The sequence below is a fragment of the Ambystoma mexicanum genome, chromosome 5p (assembly GCF_040938575.1).
Source record: "Ambystoma mexicanum isolate Mex_15411 chromosome 5p, UKY_AmexF1_1, whole genome shotgun sequence".
Lineage (NCBI taxonomy): Eukaryota > Metazoa > Chordata > Amphibia > Caudata > Ambystomatidae > Ambystoma > Ambystoma mexicanum.
Window position 1 is genome coordinate 114,615,869 of NC_090930.1, and position 21,175 is coordinate 114,637,043.

The window sequence follows — 21,175 nt, forward strand, 5'->3', positions numbered from 1 at the left end:
CCGACGAGCACCGCTCGGACGAAGCTGCCGCCTCTTCGACATCGTTCTACCTCGTTTGTCGACGGACGTTCGACGCCCCGTGCCTCCCACCTGAAAGGGAAGGCATTCAAGAAGGGCCGTCGATTCCCTGTCGCCGAACAGCGAGTCCCTTGACATTTGTCGACGCCTTCGAGGAGCTCGACTCCACCAGGTACATTGGTGGGTAAAAACATTATAGGAGAGAATAAGACTTGCAGAGCAATATATGGACTGGGCTTGTTCTATATCTTTCTTTACAGGTTGCCCAGGTGGGGGGATCTCCACACAGAACTGTGCCCAGTGGTAGGGGCCAGTATCTTGCCTATTGCTCAACCATCTTATTTTCTCTCCTCTCTCTATTGCTGGTTTCACTCTATTGGTCTGTGTGGCATCGTACAGTATTGTTCATGCACTTCAATGAGATCTAGGGTGGTACCACTTTAGGATTGTAAATATTTGTCATTGTAGATTTTGCCGGAGTACAAAGTGAGTTATCATGATGAATGTACATAACCGTAACTATTGATTATATAAAGACTGTGTTCTAACCAATACAGAGTGTGGATATTCCTTTGTGGGGCCTTGGGAATACACTGTACTTAAGAACCAGCCTGCATCACCTCCTGAGAAGCTAGGCCTTGATTGCTCGACCATGGCTACCGAATAGAGAATCTTGGCTGGGGTCTTCTGTGCCTTTCCTCCACCATATAGGGAGCGGAAGTACAGACACCCCCCACCGGTCGTTGAGGCCCGTCTCTCACACTGGTGGCAAGCGGTGGGATGCTTATGGTTTTAAGAATCAGTGTATAACCGTGCCACTTACAAAGGATATTTGCCCTTTTTTGAATTAAGGTTTAGTTGTGTACAAGGTAACTGCATTACAAACAATGGAGTCTATTGCGAATGGCAAATTAACTCGGATGAGCTTGGAGGCTCTCCAGAGTGCTTGTGAAGCTAGGGAGTTAGACTTTGTGGATAAGTCTAGGGCTGAGCTGATAGCTGCCCTGGTGGACTACCAGACTGATAGTGAAACTCTTGATGAGGGGGGGGAATGCAACCAATGAGGACTCTGCCCCTGGGGTTTCAGCTGAATCTGTTTCTGGGAATGCCGCCATTCCTGCTGCCTCTGTTCCAAACTCCAGCAATTCCTTAGAACTTGAGTTATTAAGGATGAAATTGGCCTTTGAATAGCGCAAGTTGGAGATAGATGCTGAGCTTAAGAAAGAGGAGTTGGCTCAACAAGTTGCACTCAAAAATAAGGACCTTGAACTCAAGAGCCAGGACACTGAATGTCAGAGGATCCAGCTAGAGAAAGCTAGAGTGGAGACTTCAGCTAGATCCAGTGAGAGTGTCAGGTCCCCAGCCACCAAGTTTATGAAAGATTTGGTTGGTGTATTTGTGGAGGGTTCGGATATCCTCCAATGGATTGAAGCGTTTGAAATGGCTTGTGAGATTCATGATGTGGATAAAAGAGATTGGGCGAAGTGTTTGTTAAGCAGAGTGCCTCAAACTGGGTATGACTGTATTCTGAAGCTGAGTGTGGAAGAAAGGGGTCAGTACGAGTGTATGAAGTCTGCTTTGATTGCCAAGTTCGGCAAGACACCTTCCCAATACCTTAGAAGGTTCAGGGATTTTAAGAAAAAGGAGAATATGTCTTGGGTTGACTGGGTGAGTGCTGCGCACATGAACATGATGGGGTGGATCGATGGATACAAGGTTAAGACTTTTGTTGAATTGTCCCACCTCTTGTTTTTTGAGCATTTCTCTGAAGCCTGTTCACCAGAGCTGCATCAATATGTGGCTGACCAGAACATTTTGGACCCCTTTAAGCTGGCTAGGTTGGCTGACAAGTGGGTCTCCCACCGGGTGTCCCCTAAGGACTCCAGTGGGAAGGACAAGGATAAGGAGAAGGGGGCCTCTCAGAAAGCTGAGGAGTCCCCCAAGCAGTCACAGTCGGGTAAACCAAAACCTTCCTCTCCTAAGACCCAAAAATCTAGTGGGGATAAGTCATCTGGGGGTGGGAATAAGAGTAGTGGTCCACCTGCTGCAAAGCAGGCTCCCAGTGGTTCCAGTACCGTACCCCGCACTCCTGGCGCTTGTTGGGACTGTGGGGCTCTGGATCACAAAAGGGGTGACCCCAAGTGTAAAGGTAAGGCACTTGGAGTACAGGCTGTCAGCCTGTCCTACCCTTACCCCGTGTCTGAGGTGGATGCCACGGTCCTCCCCTCCTCTGCCAGGATCACATTTGGTGCTCCGGTGGAGATTTCCTTAGTGTCCCTTGGGGCCTGGGACCAGTATGCGGAAGTACTGGCGACTATCCCACAGAACACCCGTAGGTTTTTGAGAAGTGTCCTCTTGAATGGCCAGCCTTCTACTGGTTTGAGAGACACTGGGGCAAGCATGACAGTGGTGGACAGGACCCTGCTCAGGCCAGAGGACTATGAAGGTGCTCCTCTGCAAACCACCAGGTTAGCTGGTGGGCCTCCCAAATTATCACCTGTAGCCTTAGTCACACTCATGATTGGAGACAAGACAGCAAAGCTTCCTGTCCTGGTTCAGGACAATGTCCCTGCTAACATTTTGTTAGGAAACGATCTAGTAGAGTTGGGGTTGATCTCGGATGGTCTTCCCATGACTGCTGCTGCAGTCACTAGGTCACAGGCGACACCGGGTCTGGCTGTGGGTCAGGTACCCGAGCCAAAGGCGAGGCCTAAGGCAAGAAGGAGGAAGACCAAGAAGGCCACCTCTGTGGAGGGAGCACCTTCTCTTCCTGCTGCACCCATTGGGATCCATGCTCCAGACGGGCTGGGTCCAGTGGAAAACCCCAACTCAACTCCTTTGGGAGAAGAGGCAGAAGACTCTCCTGTGGGAGAGGTTCTCAACCCGGAGGATCATCCCGACCTTCAATGCTTGTTAGCTGAAGGGGGACCCTCCCGGGCAGACTTCTGTAAGGGACAGAGAGAGTGCCACTCTCTCGAGGGACTGAGGAAACAGGCCCTGGCCCAGGCACAAGGAGAGGTGCCTAGGAATTTCCGGATTTATTGGGAGGGTGAGCTCCTTGTTAGTGAGCCCACTAAGCCTGAACCTGGTGCCCACAAGAGGTTGGTGGTACCCCAGGTTTACAGGCCCTTCCTACTGCAGTTGGCGCATGAGGTGCCCTTGGCTGGTCATCTTGGGACCAAGAAGACTAAGCAGAGGCTCTCTGCCCATTTCTACTGGCCACGGATGGGAGTAGAAGTGGAGTCCCACTGCAGGACCTGCCCAACTTGTCAGTTGTCTGGCAAGACTGGAGGCAGTGTCATTGCCCCACTACAGCCGTTGCCAGTGGTTGGCACCCCATTTGAGAGGGTGGGCATCGACATCGTCGGTCCCCTTGACCCTCCCACTTCAGGTGGACATCGGTTCATCCTGGTCTTGGTAGATCATGCCACCAGGTACCCTGAGGCGATACCCCTTCGGACGGTTACGGCCAAGGTGGTTGCCAGGGCTCTCCTGGGCATTTTCACCCGTGTTGGATTCCCCAAGGAGGTTGTCTCTGACAGAGGATCCAACTTCATGTCGAGTTACATGAAAACCATGTGGAAAGAGTGCGGGGTAACCTACAAGTTCTCCACCTCTTACCACCCCCAGACCAATGGTCTGGTTGAGAGATTTAATAAAACTCTCAAGGGCATGCTAGGGGCTTTGGAAGACCCCCTAAGGAGGAAATGGGATCTCCTCCTGCCATGCCTGCTGTTTGCTTACAGGGAGGTACCTCAAGAGGGTGTTGGTTTCAGCCCCTTTGAGTTACTCTTTGGACATCCCGTGAGGGGGCCGCTCGCCTTGATCAGGGAAGGCTTGGAAGCCACCCCGCCGGGTCCCGCCAAGCAAGTGGGGGACTATGTGTTAGGCCTCAGACGGAGGATGACACAGATGATGGGTCAGGCAACAGCAAATCTCAAGGCATGACCTTAAAGCCTCGCAAGTGGATTGGACTCCGGGACAGGAAATCCTTGTGATGGAGCCTACCAAGCCTAGGGCTTTGGCAGACAAGTGGACTGGACCCTTCAAGATCATCTCCAAGATGGGCGAAGTCAATTATCTGGTTGACATGGGAGCCCCTGGGGTAGCCCCTCAGCTATTCCATGTCAACAGGCTCAAGCCTTTCCACAGACGAGCGGAAGTCTCATGTCTCTTGCTAGCTTCTGGGCAAGAAGAGGATGAGAGTGAGCCCCTTCCTGATTTGCTGCATAGCAACCCTCAGGATGGCTCAGTTGAGGGAGTACATCTCTCTCCAGATTTGACAACAGAGCAACAGAGGGCCTGTAGGGCTTTGTTCCAACAGTATGCCTCTCTGTTTTCACTGAAGCCAGGCCTTACACCGTGGTGTAAGCATGAAATTGACACTGGTGACAGTGTGCCTGTCAAAAGCAGGTGCTACCGTATGTCAGATACCGTCAAGAACCACATCCAGGCTGAGGTCGCCAAGATGTTGGATCTGGGTGTTATTGAACCCTCAACCAGTCCCTGGTCCAGTCCAGTGGTCCTTGTCCCCAAGGCAAGTTCACAGGCGGGTACCAAGGATTGGAGGTTCTGTGTGGACTACCGAGGAGTCAATGCCGTCACCAAAACTGACGCGCACCCATTGCCCCGGGCTGATGAGCTCGTGGACACCATCGGTGCTGCCAAGTTTGTGAGCACCTTTGACCTTACTTCAGGCTATTGGCAAATAGCTCTGACGGACCATGCCAAGGAAAAGACGGCCTTCTCAACACCTGAGGGACTCTACCAGTTTAGGGTCATGCCTTTTGGGTTGAAGAATGCCCCTGCCACCTTCCAGAGATTGGTCAATCATGCGCTCAGTGGGCTGGAAGCCTTTTGTGTGGCTTACTTAGACGACATTGCCGTCTACAGTTCCACCTGGGAAGAGCATTTGACACATCTGGATAGGGTGTTGCAGGCCTTGAAGGCTACCAAGTGCAATATAGCTCAGGGGAAAGTTACCTATCTTGGTCATGAGGTAGGAGGGGGTCAAATCCAACCTCTCGCCAGTAAAGTACAGGATGTACAGAACTGGGAGACTCCCACTACTCAAACCCAGGTGAGGGCCTTTTTGGGTCTCACTGGGTACTATCGCAATTTCATGGCAGACTATGGGACCATAGCTGCACCTTTGATGGCTTGAAAGAAAGTCTGTGTAGGGCACCTGTGTTGAGTGCGCCTGACTACAGCCGACCCTTTATCGTCCAGACGGATGCCTGCGACACCGGAATTGGAGCTCTCTTGTCCCAGTTAGATGACAAAGGGAGAGAACACTCTATCATATTCATCAATAGACAACTCAAGGGTAGAGAACTTAGGTGGGCTACTGTTGAAAAGGAGTGTTTTAGTATAGTTTGGAGCCTTAGGCGTTTTAGGCCCTACCTTACGGGGTCTACCTTCAAGGTCCAAACAGATCATAAACCCCTGAAGTGGCTTATGCAGATGAAGGGTGAGAACCCGAAATTGCTCAAGTGGTCCATTAGCCTGCAAGGGCTAGACTTCACCATAGAGCACAGACCAGGGAAGAGTCACGATAATGCAGATGGCCTTTCCAGAAGGTATGTTGACCGTCTGGATGAGGGTGTCTATCCCGTGGGAGATTAGACACTCTCCACCTCAGTCTGGGGGGGGCGACTGTGATGCTGGAAATGCATCTGAGGGACAGGGCCTCTGAATCCTTGTCCTTTTTCTGTTTTTACCGTGTGTTCTGTTATGTTTTCTGCCCCGGAGTCCATGTGGGACTCCTGGCAGTGCAGCTCTCTCTTTTGGTTTGGTGAACAGACCCATGGGATACCCTTATGGCACCCATGGGTAGGGGTACAACCCTGTGCCCCTAGTGTATGTTTTTGGGCACCTGTGGGTGACCGCAGAGCAGGGTATGGGCTGGTGGCAGCTCTGTGCTGAAATTGACAGGTGCTCCGGGTGTCCTCCATTTTGGGATACCCAGGCCCTGCCATTGGGATCTGTTGATTCCTGATAGGAAACAAGATGGCCCCTGTGGCCTCTTGCTTTCTATTGCCTGTTATCTTGTTTTCCCAAAGTCCTGGGAAGCCCTGTCTCTGTCTCTTCCCCCTGACTGGCTGTTGGGTGGAAGTTCCATGTATGGTATTGTTGTGAAGGCCCAGCTAGACTGACTGGAGCCTTCCCAGTGACTGTATGTTGTGGGTACCTCCTGTGGGTGGGACCTGGGTGAATGGAGTGTGTGACCAATATACACTTCTTGTTGTGGTTGTCTGGTTTCTGGCATGAGAGACAAAGACTGAGACAGCCCTGCCCGAAACTGGCCTGAATGCAGTGTGTAGTGTTGAAATGCTGGGTACTTGTCCCAATCCACATTTCTTGTTGTGAGTGTCTGGAAGGGAGGAGTGTGGCCTGAATGCACTGTGTGCCTGATTGGCTGACTGACTGCATGAATGCCCTGCAGTATGATTGGCTGCTGAGTGTGTGCCAGCAGCGTGGATGAGAGAGAGGATAGTATATCTGGGGACCTCTCACCACTGGAAAAGTGTTCAGAAGGGACCTTTGGTTGAGAAGCGACCATTGTGCTCCTACAGCAGCCAGGGAGCTGAGTCTCCACTCTACGAGTACCTGGAACTGCTGATCCTCGACGTCCAGCTGGAAGAAGAAGACTTGCTGTGGCATTTGCTTCGACCGATCCGAAGGCTGACGAATTCGTCGAGGGCTGACCCGAGAGAGGACCTGGTAAGGCGCCCTCTTCCCGTGCTCCGAGGGACCATCGAGCACCGCTCCATCTTCGCCGAAGAGCCCTGGAAGACAGACCCTCAAAAGGCTGTCGACCCGAGACGGGACCGCTGAGGAGATCGAAGTGAAGCACCCGGACATCGACGCCGTCGAAGTCCATTGCCGTCGACCAGGGTTCGCAGGTTTGTGTAACCGCTGGAGGCCCGTCGAAGTTGTGTTGCCCAGCCGTGGGAACCACTTGACGCCGTGCCACCGACGACTGGAGCCGTCCGCTCCTTTGCCTAAGAACATTCAATCGAAGGACTCTCTCGACCGCATCGTCGACCGCTTATCCTGCCGGAGAAAGTCGAGGCCGACCAACGCGCCGAGGAGAAACCTGCCGGTGGGTTTCCCGCCACCCGACGACCTCAAAGACTCGGACGACTCGACGCCCTTGCCGGGCTCCCGTCTCTACAATCTTTGCGGTCCAGAACTATTGTCATCGAGGTGCCCCGCACACCTCCGCCTTGCAGGACGCCGACGCCCCGACGCCGACGAGCACCGCTCGGACGAAGCTGCCGCCTCTTTGACATCGTTCTACCTCGTTTGTCGACGGACGTTTGATGCCCCGTGCCTCCCGCCTGAAAGGGAAGGCATTCAAGAAGGGCCGTCGATTCCCCGTCGCCGAACAGCGAGTCCCTCGACTTTTGTCGACGCCTTCGAGGTGCTCGACTCCACCAGGTACATTGGGGGGGTAAAAACATTATAGGAGAGAATAAGACTTGCAGAGCAATATATGGACTGGGCTTGTGCTATATCTTTCTTTACAGGTTGCCCAGGTGGGGGGATCTCCACACAGAACTGTGCCCAGTGGTAGGGGCCAGTATCTTGCCTATTGCTCAACCATCTTATTTTCTCTCCTCTCTCTATTGCTGGTTTCACTCTATTGGTCTGTGTGGCATCGTACAGTATTGTTCATGCACTTCAATGAGATCTAGGGTGGTACCACTTTAGAATTGTAAATATTTGTCATTGTAGATTTTGCCGGAGTACAAAGTGAGTTATCATGATGAATGTACATAACCGTAACTATTGATTATATAAAGACTGTGTTCTAACTAATACAGAGTGTGGATATTCCTTTGTGGCGGCTTGGGGATACACTGTACTTAAGAACCAGCCTGCATCACCTCCTGAGAAGCTAGGCCTTGATTGCTCGACCATGGCTACCGAATAGAGAATCTTGGCTGGGGTCTTCTGTGCCTTTCCTCCACCATATAGGGAGCGGAAGTACAGACACCCCCCACCGGTTGTTGAGGCCCGTCTCTCACAGTGCACCCACACATGTGAGGTACTGTTTTCATCGGGACACCTGTGGGAACGCGTGACGGTAGGCCATGTGTTGTTAGGGGCGTGTTTCGATGGGTGCGTCGAGCGAAATGTGCGGAAAAAGCGTTTTTTTCCCCACATTTCGGACTTTGCAGGGGTGTCTGGGTAAAAAATTCTCTGGGGCGATGTGCGCAAATCATACCTCTGCGGATTCCCACGGGTGTCCTCTTTTCGGAAATGCATGGGGTTCCCTGTTTTCCTTGGTGGCTTGGACCCCCGAGACCCATATCTGTACTTTGTGCCGGTCGGCAGAATGTCTGAGATTTCCCTCTGAAAACAGACTTGGGGTTACTTGTGTTTTAGGCTTTCCCCTTGGCGGCCAGGTAGGTGCACCCACACATGAGAGGTACCGTTTTCATCGGGACACCTGTGGGAATGCGTGACGGTAGGCCATGTGTTGTTGGGGGCGTGTTTCGATGGGTGCGTCGAGCGAAATGTGCGGAAAAAGCATTTTTTTCCCTACATTTCGGACTTTGCGGGGCTGTCTGGGTAAAAAATTCTGGGGCGATGTGCCCAAATCATACCTCTGCAGATTCCCACGGGTGTCCTCTTTTTGAAAATGCATGGGGTTCCCTGTTTTCCTCTGTGGCTTGGACACCCGAGGCCCATATCTGTACGTTGTGCGGGTCGGCAGAATGTCTGAGATTTCCCTCTCAAAACAGACTTGGGGTTACTTGTGTTTTAAGCTTTCCCCTTGGCGGCCAGGTAGGTGCACCCACACATGTGAGGTACCGTTTTCATCAGAACACCTGTGGGAACGCGTGACGGTAGGCCATGTGTTGTTGGGGGCGTGTTTCGATGGGTACGTCGAGCGAAATGTGCGGAAAATGCGTTTTTCCCCAAATTTCGGACTTTGCAGGGGTGTCTGGGTAAAATATTCTGGGACGATGTGCGCAAATCATACCTCTGCGGATTCCCACGGGTGTCCTCTTTTCGGAAATGCATGGGGTTCCCTGTTTTCCTTGGTGGCTTGGACACCCGAGGCCCATATCTGTACGTTGTGCCGGTCGGCAGAATGCCTGAGATTTCCCTCTGAAAACAGACTTGGGGTTACTTGTGTTTTAGGCTTTCCCCTTGGCGGCCAGGTAGGTGCACCCACGCATGTGAGGTACCGTTTTCATCGGGACACCTGTGGGAACGCGTGACGGTAGGCCATGTGTTGTTGGGGGCGTGTTTTGATGGGTGCGTCGAGCGAAATGTGCAGAAAAAGTGTTTTTTTCCCGACATTTCGGACTTTGCGGGGCTGTCTGGGTAAAAAATTCTGGGGCGATGTGCGCAAATCATACCTCTGCGGATTCCCACCGGTTTCCTCTTTTCGGAAATGCATGGGGTTCCCTGTTTTCCTCGGTGGCTTGGACACCCGAGGCCCATATCTGTACGTTGTGCCGGTCGGCAGAATGTCTGAGATTTCGCTCTGAAAACAGACTTGGGGTTACTTGTGTTTTAGGCTTTCCCCTTGGCGGCCAGGTAGGTGCACCCACACATGTGGGGTACCGTTTCCATCGGGACACCTGTGGGAACGCGGGACGGTAGGCCATGTGTTGTGTTTGTGTGGTTTTCATAACGTTTTGACCCATTTGCTGGTGCCCTTTGTCTCACAGCCCTTTCTTTTCCCAAATGTTACCAACATTTAGTCGCTGCTTTAGCCACCATACACTTTTGTAACCTGCACAAGTCACCTACCCTTGAAAAGGTCTGCCTGTGCTCTTTCAAAAAATGTATGGCTGCCGTTCCTCACCACATTGGTTTTCCCAATTTACACATGCTAAGTGCGCTGGTCAGGCCGCGAGCGGAAAACTCCTGTGTACCATGGCTCAGTGTTTGGCTTGTGGTATTGCTTGTTTTGTAAAAACACTACAAAAATGGTATGCTCTCCTAACTGCAAGAGTCGGGGGAATGTAGCGGAGCATTGATTTTCTCAAAATTCATAGAAGCCATTGCCGTACCAAGCCAACAATGTCGAACACATACCTTTTTTTTCAGTCATTTTCCCGCTTTTCCCCCATTCGATGGCAGTTTCCCCTACCTAGTTGTTGCCTGACCTATGCAAATCACCCCTTCCTAAACTTGGAATTTTGTCTACTTTTCAGAAATATATGCCTTTCTGTCCTCCAATTTGGCTTTCCTGCCCTTTTATTCCATTCCGTCCATGCATGTCCAATTGGCAAAAATGGCAAAAATCGCCTACCTCTCACAAAACGGTTGATAACCACATCAAAATAATTTTTTTCCATTTCCACTCAACCTGTTCCTGAAAGCCAATACATTGGGGAACTCAGCACAGCAAACCATTTGTTCCTAGCTCTTACAAGGAAAAAAAACCACAGGCTTCTTTGTACATCATTTTATTGGCATTTTTTGAAAAAACCCAAATTTTCGCACTTTTTCCTTATTTTCTCTCACCCCCCTACAGCAACCTGGGATTCCTGGGTAGCGTTACGACCGCCTACATGTGGGAAAAAAAAGGAGCCAACTTTGGCCGAGATATCTCATGTAACAAAAAAGTTACAAGCCATTGAATGGCCACATACCAAAATCACCAAAAAAGGCCCTGGCACTGGAGAGAAATACCCATGGCACTTAAAGGGTTAAAGAATGGAGAAGGACAAACCCTTGGATTGGCGAAAGGTTTCACACACCTTCACCGCGGGCTGGATGAAACGAACAACCGGATTTGAACAGTACCATAAATGGAGAAGAAGGCTGTAGCTGAGGCGTATGTTCCTGGCAGGTCCTGCAGGCTCACGGTTCCTGAAGCGACTGTCGGACTGACACGAAGTATGAAGACAGGAGGGTCCTGCACTGCCCAGGGAAGAAACCAGCAGCATAGCAAAGCAACAAAATAAAAGGTGCGCTCCTTAAAACGCAAGCAGGGTCTTTTCCTCCTGGCTATCCGGATCACTGTAGCTCTGTACAGCAAATACGACCAATGAAAGGAGGCCTGGCGAGCAGTTTGGTGAACTGGTTATTCCCACCAGCTCAAGGGGAGAAGATTCCTTGAAGATCTTCCCTGTTGTTGGAGTATGAAGATTCGGACCTACAGCAGGGCTTCCCTGGGCAGTTCAGTCGTTGTAGGGGTCTTCTTCTGTCAGCTCCTCTTCGGTTCTTTCGTTCTCGTGGTGACTCTGCTTTTCCAGCCCCAGAGATCTGCTTTTTATGCAGTTTTCCCCCATTCACACAGCCTGGCTGTCAATCACACAGCAGGGTGTCTGTCCTGCTGAGACAGTCACCACAGCCAATTGAATCCGAGTGCGACATGGGTCTCCAAGGAGACCCTGTGCAGGCTGTCCTAAACCCCTCCCTCACATCCTGTTCCCCCCAGACATACAGGCGCCTAAAGAGGGCTTCTGTTTAGAATCCTGCAAAAGGACGGTGAACAAAGAAACCAAACCTGGTTTGGCGCGCAGAGAGAAAGTCTAAGTTTGAGGCTACCAAGATAGCCTAAAACAATACCAGGGCTATTTAAGATAACCACGGTAGGAAAAGTAGGGTAGTTACCACTGCCACCAGCCAAGTCTTAATGAAAAGGGTGCGAAACAATGCTGCAAGAGAAACAGACAAAAAGGGCTAAGTATTAACCCTTTCCAGAACTCTATTTAAGATAGTTTGTACTGGGTCTGTGAGTTTTAAAAAGAACTAATAAAGTCAATGGCAACTTTACATGTTATGGGAGACAGTAGTCAGTCCCAGAAAATGGAGTCGGAGTTGGGAAGCCAAAAAGACAACCCTGTTTCACTGCACTGAAGGTGCTGTGTAACACATAGTAAAAAGATGATGCCTTTGGAGTAGGTGAGGCTCCACAGTCTATGAACACAAGAAAATGTTAAACACAGACAGCAAAACACATGTAAGAGTGGGGAAAAAAGGCTCACACTCTTAGCAGGTAAAACAAATAAACCCCAGAAATCCAGCAAAGCTTCTGAGGGACTCAGTAGGTAAGGGAAATTACCCATTCTGGAGAATTCTCCCTAACACTCGAACCCCCCAACCCTCCCAAGACAAAGGGACAGGAGGATTTAATCCACTCCTGGATGAATCTCTACCTCTGGTAGGTTAAAAACATCCTAGAGAAACCATCAGCATTTTGGTGGTGACATCGTGGTCTGTGCTCAATGGTGAAATCAAACCCTTGCAGGCAGATTGACCATCTCAGAAGTTTTGGGTTTTCCCCTTTCATTTGCATTAACCATCTCAAGGGTTGGTGGTCTGTCTGAATCACAAAAGCAAATCCATACAAGTGTGGTCTGAACTTCTTCGGAGACCACACAATGGCAAAACATTCACACTCTATAGTTGCCCACCTTGTTTCTGGTTCCTTCAGTTTCCTACTGATGAAGCAAATGGGGTGCTCCCTACCTTTCTCATCTGGTTGATTAAGGACTGCACCTATACCTGTATTGGATGCATCTGTCTGCACAATGAATGGTTGGTGATAATCAGGAGCTCTTAGGACTGGAGCTTGACAAAGGGCTTTCTTCAGGTTTTCAAAGGCTTCAGTGCACTCCTCATTCCATCTAACCTTTTTAGGGAATTTTGGAGAGAAGATCACATTCAAGGGAGAAGCTATGGTCCCATAGTTCTCTATGAAATTCCTGTAGTACCCAGTGAGACCTAGGAAAGCTCTCACTTGGGTTTGAGTAGTAGGGGTGGCCCCATTTTGTACAACTTGTACATCGCTAGGCAATGGCCTTATTTTATCTCCTCCTACCTCATGACCAAGGTAGACCACTTTGCTCTGACCAATTTGACATATGTTCTTTCCATGTACAGCTGAACAAGAACATATCATCCAAGTATGCCATGCAGAAGTCCTCCATCCCATTCAGAACTTGATTGGCCATCCTTTGGAATGTATCAGCTGCATTCTTTAGTCCAAAAGGCATAACCTTAAACTGGTAGAGGCCTGCTGGGGTCGAGAATGCAGTTTTCTCCATGGCATGGTCTGTCAGGGCTATTTGTCAATAGCCTGACATTAGATCAAATGTACTGAGGTACTTGGCTGAATAAAGTCTATCCACCAGTACATCAGTCTTAGTGACTGCATTTAGAGCTCTATAGTCCACACAGAATCTCAACTCCTTGGATCCTGCTTTTGGTACTAGAACAACTGGAATAGACCATGGACTAGTAGATGGCTCTATAACCCCGAGATCACGCATCCTGTTGACCTCTCTTTTGATGTGGGATCTGACATTCTGTAACCTCTGCTTTTCACAGGTAGACAATCACCAGTGAGAATGTCATGCTGGCCCCAAGGGGTCAGGCCTGGTGAAAATGAAAACTGGGAGGCAAACTGACTTAACAGAACTTTGCACTCCACCTGTTGTTCAGATGTCAGTTGAGTAGAGATATTGACTCCTTCTGTATTCTCACCCGAAGGTTGGCCTCTGAGGAGGTCAGGTAGAGGTTCACTCTCCTCCTCCTCTTGAGCTGAAGCTAGAAGCAAAGCTCCTACTTCTGGTCTGGAGACGTTTGCCTTTAAACAGTTGGTGTGCAAGACTCTGGGAGCCTCCTTAGGTCTGCCTAGGTACACAAAATAGTTCACCTCCAAGTTTGCCCACAGCCTTGAAGGGTCCTATTCATTTTTCCTGCAAGGCCCTCTGCCTTGTTGGCACCATAACTAATACAAGCTGGTCTTGAGTAAACTCAACCATGCTGGTCTTCTTCTCATGCCAATGTTTGACCAGAGCCTGACCTGCCTTTAAGTTATCACTACCTTATGCCAACATGCGTGACCTTCTCCTCTGGAGACCTATCACATAGTCAGTCACTTTGACTGGCTTAGGGAGAGGAGCACTCTCCAACACTTCCTTAATCAGGGCGAAGGGGCCTCTGACTGGATTGCCATAAAGAAGTTGAAAGGGCCTGTACCCAACTCCCTCCTGAGGGACTTCTCTATAATCAAAGAGAAGGCATGGCGGTAGAAGGTCCCACTTTCTTTTAAGGGGTTCCTCTAAAGCACCTAGCATGCTTTTCATAGTTCGATTATACCTCTCCACCAGTCCATTTGTCTGTGGATGGTAGGCTGTAGAAAACTTGTAAGTGCCACCACAGTTTTTCTAAATGGTTTGCATGTAGTGGGATATAAAACTGGATCCCCTATCGAATATCACTTCCATAGGAAACCCTACTCTGGTAAAAATACCAAGTAGAGCCTTAGCCACAACCTGAGCCATAACAGTCCTCATAGGTATTGCTTCTGGGTATCTTGTTGCATGGTCTGCTACAACCAGGATAAACCTGTTCCCTGAAGATGTGGGAGGGTCAAAGGGACCAACAATGTCGGTGCCTACCCCCTCAAAAGGAACTCCCACCACTGGGAGAGGCACCAGGGGTGCCACATTCTGGGCTCCACTCTTGCCAGAGGTTTGGCAAGTAGGACAGCTCCTACACAATTTGTCAACTTCTGAACCCATTTTAGGCCAGTAGAAGTATAAGGAGAGCCTTTCCTTGGTCTTTTTGAAACTCAAATGACCAGCCAAAGGTATCTCATGGGCCAACTGTAGGAACTGGAGTCTGTTGGCAAGGGGCACTACAATTCTTTTGCCCCAGGTATAGACTCAGTTGGTGCATTGTAGAAGAGGCCATCTTCCCAGCTTAACCTATGCTTTCCAACGTCTTGCCCATCAAGTTGAGAAGCAGCCTGTTGTCGAAGACCTTCGAGAGTAGGACACTCCCTTTGTCCTCTGCAGAAGACTGTCCTGTTGGGTCCACCTTCTGCCAGTAAAGACTGCAGAGCAGGATGGTCAACAGCGTCAAGATCTCCAACCAAAATAGTGTCTTCCTCCAGATCTGATTCCTCAGAAACTGGATCAATCACACATAGTGGTACCTCACACTCTGCCTCAGCAGGTGGAGGAGTCACAGGTGTGACCTTGGACAACCTTGGGTATGTCCTTGTGGGGAGCACAGGGGTGCTGTCTGACTTTTTCCTTGAGGTCTGGGTTTCCCCATTGCCTCTTTCTTTCCAGAAATAGCAGTGAGCAACTACTGTGGAGTGGGAGTGATAGTTTCCTCTATCAACTCCTCTGAAGAGCCTCATTAGGTCCTCTCACTTGAAGGCCTAGTGAGTTCCTGTGTCCTTTTACTAGGAGGCCTGGGGGTACTAGACACACTCTAAAAGTGTTCAGGTCATTACCCAACAGGACTCTCCCAGGCACTTCACTCTGCACACTAACAGGTATCTTGACAGTCATATCATTACACTGGATGAGAGCTGGTAACTGGGGAAGCATTTGCTCAGGGCCTCCAGCTAACTTGGTGAGGCTTTGGGTGCCTTAGCAACATCCTCCACCTTGAAAAATTATTCATCCACCACAGTTAGTATCTCTGATGGCAGGAGTCTCCTGGCCATTCACAAGAACACTATCTTTATAATACTCTTTAGTATTATCTGGGATGGAATCATAGACATCTAAATTCTGTTGTTCCCACAAGCCCAGGGACACTAAAGAAACACTAGCTGAGACTCTCATGGGTTCATCAGCCAGTAGGTGAAAGTTTCCACTTGCTATAGGTACTTCTTCCTCTGGGGAGAAGGGTAAGGAGACAGTGTGGACCCCTGAAGGTTTACCCTTACATCTGGGATCCCCTTTCACATGGTTAGTTGACCCACAAACATGTCATTTCACAAATGTTTTGATGAATGGGGGTTTATTCTCACCTCCATCTGGTTTGGGACCAGATGGTACACTAGCCTGATTCGGTTTCCTTTGTGGTTTACACTTATGCTGCTGTTTGTGATCCTCTTTTGGATTGGAGGTATTAGAATTCTCTGTGTTATCTTTCTTTGACTTCTTTCCCTCATCTTCCTTCTGAGTTGCCCCAGAATCCTTGTGTGTAGCCCTGTTGGCAACCCACAAGTCAGCAGCCTCAGCAGCTAACTTCTTGGGATCTATCTCCTTCGAATCAGCCAAGTGCTGTCTGAGCTCAGGAGAGCAGTCATCATACATTGACTCCAACATAACAAGATTTCTCATACCTTCATAAGTGTTTACTCTGTAACCCTTAACCCAACCATCTACGTTTTTCAAATATTCACATACCCAGGTAGTTCAAGGGGTACCATCATGCTTTTTGAGGGTTCTAAACCTCTTAAGGTACTGGGAAGGGGTCTTCCCAAATCTAGCAATTAAAGCTAGCTTCACACACTCATAATCCATCCTATCCACCTACCCCAACTCCATCACAACATCAGATGCAACAATGGGTAGCCTAGAAAAGAGGCAGGGAAGCAACTCATTCTCTGTAAGACTTTGAATCCCATGGTTATATTCAAACATTGCCATCCAATCCAAAATATCAAGCTTACCCTACAATTTCTATAGGCATACGGGGTCTCTTAGGACTGGAAGACCTAGAAGACTCTGGGAGAGAAGCATTTTCAATAGACAATCTTTTCATTTCTAAAGCATGGTTCATCTCCATTTCTCTGAGCTTAAGTTCTTGATGCTTTTGTTCAGTTTGAGCATTTAAACTTTTAAATTCCAATTCAAGCCTCATCTTTTCTAGAGCAATGAATTCAGGACTGTGTGAAGGACCTGCAGGGGTCCCAGTGGACAAAGATCGAGGTTGGTGAGCAGGTAAGGGAGCAGTGAGGCCTACATTATGAGACACCTCTGCCTCTTCTAACTCATCAATAATAGACACATTATCATCCTCATTATTTTCCACATTTGCTGAGGGGTCAGGTATTTCAGACACATCAGACACAACCTCCAGACTTTGTTTTTCTAACAACCTTTCAATCAATTCAGACTTTTTGCCTTTGGCAGAGAGATTCCTTTCTCTACACAGATGTTTCAGATTGTAAGCGGATTCAATTCAACACTACAGCTAAGTCAATGCCTAGTCTGGGATGCTGATGGAAACCCTTATTGATATATTTTTATGTCCAGTTCATGTACTCTGGATGACAACCCTTATATCACACCCCTTTCCTTTTAATTCCCCTGACCCCACTGAGCCAAGAAGTAGGTTTGTTTCGCAAATTAAAAGGTTTTATTTGAAAAATTAGACAGTATATATATATATCACACTTTTATAGTAAATTAATATTTGATAGCACACTTGTGAGGATGATAGTGATCAACAATGGATAATGTTACAGTGGTACACTCTTTTTGATGGCTTAGAAGTGATATAGAGAGGATAAAATAGCCGAAAATGCTTTTATGGCTTCAAGGACAATGCAATGATGAATGAAAATGCAGTACAGAAAATAAACTTGATATGATTTCAATCAAAACAATGCAATCACTTTTCAACCTGGTAGCAATTCACCCCCCCCGCCCCCTTATGCAATGTAAAGAGATGGAAGAAAAGCACACAGTTCTCAGGAATGCAATCAAATATAATTTAGTTCCCCCCTAGCAAGGTTAGATGAAAACAGGTAGGAGTTTGAAACACAGGCAATATACTTTGATGTGGTATGCAAAGAAGTGAAAAATATGCGAAAAATGCTTTTAATTCCCTATAAGAGGTTCAGGGTAGGTGATAGATACTTTGGATCAGTTCAGGCCACCCTTATCAATGATTGTCAGGTTGCACACGAATTTCAGCAAGCAAAGCAAGGACAAATATTTTTACACGTGGCTGAAATTGAGCAAAATGTCAAATCGCGGCAAATTTAGTCGCCTGCGTCGAGCATGATTACGGAGGCACTATAAGGGGTAGCAAGTCGGTTCTAGGCTTGTTGGAAAGTTTAGAATCTTAGCTTTAAGATGACAGTTAAAACTCGCTCCTACCGGAGATACGGCCAATTTAATAAAGGTAGTTTTTCGGATTTGAAATTTTAAAGCTCAGAATGACAGATGACAGTTTTCAGTTTTAAAGATGACAGAATGACACGATTCTAGGAGGCAGTTCTAATAGGCTAAAATAGTTTGGATTAGATTATTTTAAACTAAGAGATTGGTTTTGCACAGTGAGTACTCACACTATATTTTTGAAATAAGCCGTCAAGGTCTGGTCAGGTTGGACGGGACTTCTGGCGGGTGGTTCTGAAGTCCCGGCTATCTGGGTCAGCTCTGCTCTCTGGGTCTGTCAAGCACCGGTTCTGCTCACAACGGTCTGGTTTGTGGTTCTCTCTGGTTCCGGATACAGCACTGCTTTCTGGATACTGCTACAGGTTCTTGCAAAAGTTCTTGGCAAAGAATTCAAACAGCTCGCCCGGCTGTTGAATAGTTTGGTTGGTTTTGAGGCCTGCTGAAGAGGATTCAGCTTGTGGATTCAGGCCTCTCTGCTACAAATTCTGGAGTTAATTTCTGCTACAGGTTCTGGAGATTGATGGATTTGAAGTCTGGATCTCTGGATGTGAAGTCTGAAGTCTCCCGGCAAAGCGTCAAGCAAGAAAGTGGAAAGTGAATGTCCCTACCTGTCCTGCACTGTCTGCTTTTATGTGTTTAGAAAGTGGGTGTGTGCGTGGCATAACTGAGCCTGCCCCTCTCTACTTGTCATTGGCCCAATTCTCCCCTCTCCCATGATTGTGGGAAGGAAATGGGGTGTCATCATGATGAGGTCTGTTTATGGGTCAGAGGATCCTCCCCTTGTCAATTTGCCCACAAATCTATATTTGATTCAAATACATATTTCCCAGATACACAAGGGGTTGACATTACATGTACATATTACAGATGAATTAAAACAGGTCTCTGTTCAAGCCCCATGTTCCTGCGAGCTGGAATTCAGAAATGACAACATTTTGCGCTTTTTGGTCGGTTTACCAATATCGGGCATTTACCAAAAATTACACAAACGTGCGCAAGGAGTATGGACATTAATTGATGAAGTGTCAGATTTTTAACATGCAGACATTTGGAGTAAGACCCTATTTTCCACTAGCAACCCCCCAGAATAAACCACAGGGTCCTAACACCTCTTAAAACGTGCACAGAAAAATCACAAGAATAATGATATTACTTATATAATTCTGACAAGTCTGCACTATGAATTATCCATCTTTTTTAAAATCATGCTCTGGCCCATAGGGGTGTGGTTTCCTCCAAGCACATGGTGGAGTTTCTGGTTTGTCCACTTCCCCCAAGCTCAGCTTGCTAGCAGAGGCACTGCCCCTCCCATTTCCTTCCAAGAGGAAGCCATTTTACGGCCCCCCCAATATAACATTTGCCTGAGTCCAGGACAGGGCTTTGTTCAGTTTCCTGTAGTCCCCAGGTGCCACTCCCCTAATTCAATCAGAGAGGTGTCATCTCCTTTTGGCAGGGGCAGCAGGATGCAGCCAGGCCTGGGAAGAGTTGTTGAGCCAGTTCAACTCCTGTCGGGGGTAGTTGTCAGGGATAATTCAGCTAAATGTCACTTTAGTTCCCATTTTTCTACATTCAACCCAAACTTACAATTTTTACACATGCAGCTAGAACACTGATTCTAAGTTCAAAACAATGACATTTAAACAATTGCAACCTATGTGACACTCACAAGTAGGTCACTTATTTATTCCAAACATTTCGATTTTAGTGGCTTTACCCCCAAATTCACTTAAGCTGCTGACATCCCCAGCTATTTTTTTTATATATACATTAAATAATTACTTCCTTCAAGTCATTTCAGAATATAGTTGTACATTGTATCCACCTCTTAGCAAGTCTTTTCTTGGCCTGGTTTGGGTTCATTTGTTCAGTTTTACACAAAATTCTGGTGGTTTTAAAACGCCGGCTTTCTGATAGTGGTGAGCACCAGTATTGCATCCCTTTTGACCTTAATAAAATGAATTCCACACAATTCTGGGTTGCTTTTGGCAATCAGCATTGCCATTCCCAATGGTTTCAGGCTACTGTGTGTGTAGCCCCATGGTGGTTTTAGGCAGTGCCCTCCTGTGCTCACAACATAGGCAAAAATGGGTGGCAGCCTATTCTTCATGTTTTCCCTGTGCACTCTCTGGGGAGTTCTGGCCATCATGATGTTTTCAATGCCAGTACTGCACAGTTTTAATGGTAGGGCTTGGCTGCATGGGTAAAAACATCCCACAAGCCACCCCTCTTGCGATGGCCATTCTGATCTTTCACTGATGGAACTCGCAAGATTTGGGATGTTCGCCTCATCTTCTTCCAATTCCGTAGATGGCACAGTTCCGCATCTTTTCCTCCCTCCAGTCGATCAATCAGTTCTACTTGCTGGTCCTGATGGGAGGATTGGGCGGTACCCCGGGCTCCTCGGATCTTCGCTTCCGGTCCCCAGGTCGTTCTCCTTGGTCAGTCTCCATGGTTTCATCTCCTAGGATGATAAAGCAAAAGCGGCAATACCTATTCGTAGACATTTGTCCACCACTATTAATGGTGTGGCGAACACATACATTTTATAAATCCGGTTACATTTTTCAGTCTTGTTTTAAAAACAAGATATAACAGGAAATATTGACATTAGGTTACTATATTTTTTGTATGTGGAATATTTTAGGGTTGGAGCTTTTATTGATCTCGGGCGACCCCCTCTGGGATTCCAGAGGATTCCTCCAGTTGTTGCAGAGTGTGCCTAGGATGGCAACACTTAAGATGATTTATATGGACCCACTTATCTTCCCCTTCCGCCAGACTACCTTTAGGGATGCGGATCTTATAGGCTACAGAGGAGATTTTGTCTATAATTTCAAACGGTCCCTTCCATGTAGGCAAACATTTTCGCTGTTTGGCCTGGTTCCTTTGGAAATTGTATAGATAGACCTGGTCTCCCACAGTATATTCCTTCCTGGTGGTCTTCAGGTCATAGTGGGTTTTCATGCTATCAGCTGATCTTTCTAGATTCCACTGAGCATAGGCAAAAGCATGTTGAAGGTATTTCCTTAAATTCTCCACATACTCATGAGTTGTGGAGGCATTTATCAGTGTCTGCTCTTGGGTCCTGTAGAGCAAATGCTGGGGAAGCACCATCTTGCGTCCGGTCATCAACTCAAATGGTGACATTTTAGTTGCAGATGAAGGGGTAGATCTGATGGCCATTAGGACCAGGGGTAATCGGATATCCCAACTTGGCCCAGAATCTGCCACAAACTGTTTTAATATGCTCACAATGGTTTGGTTGTATCTCTCTACTGCTCCAGAAGAAGCTGGCTGGT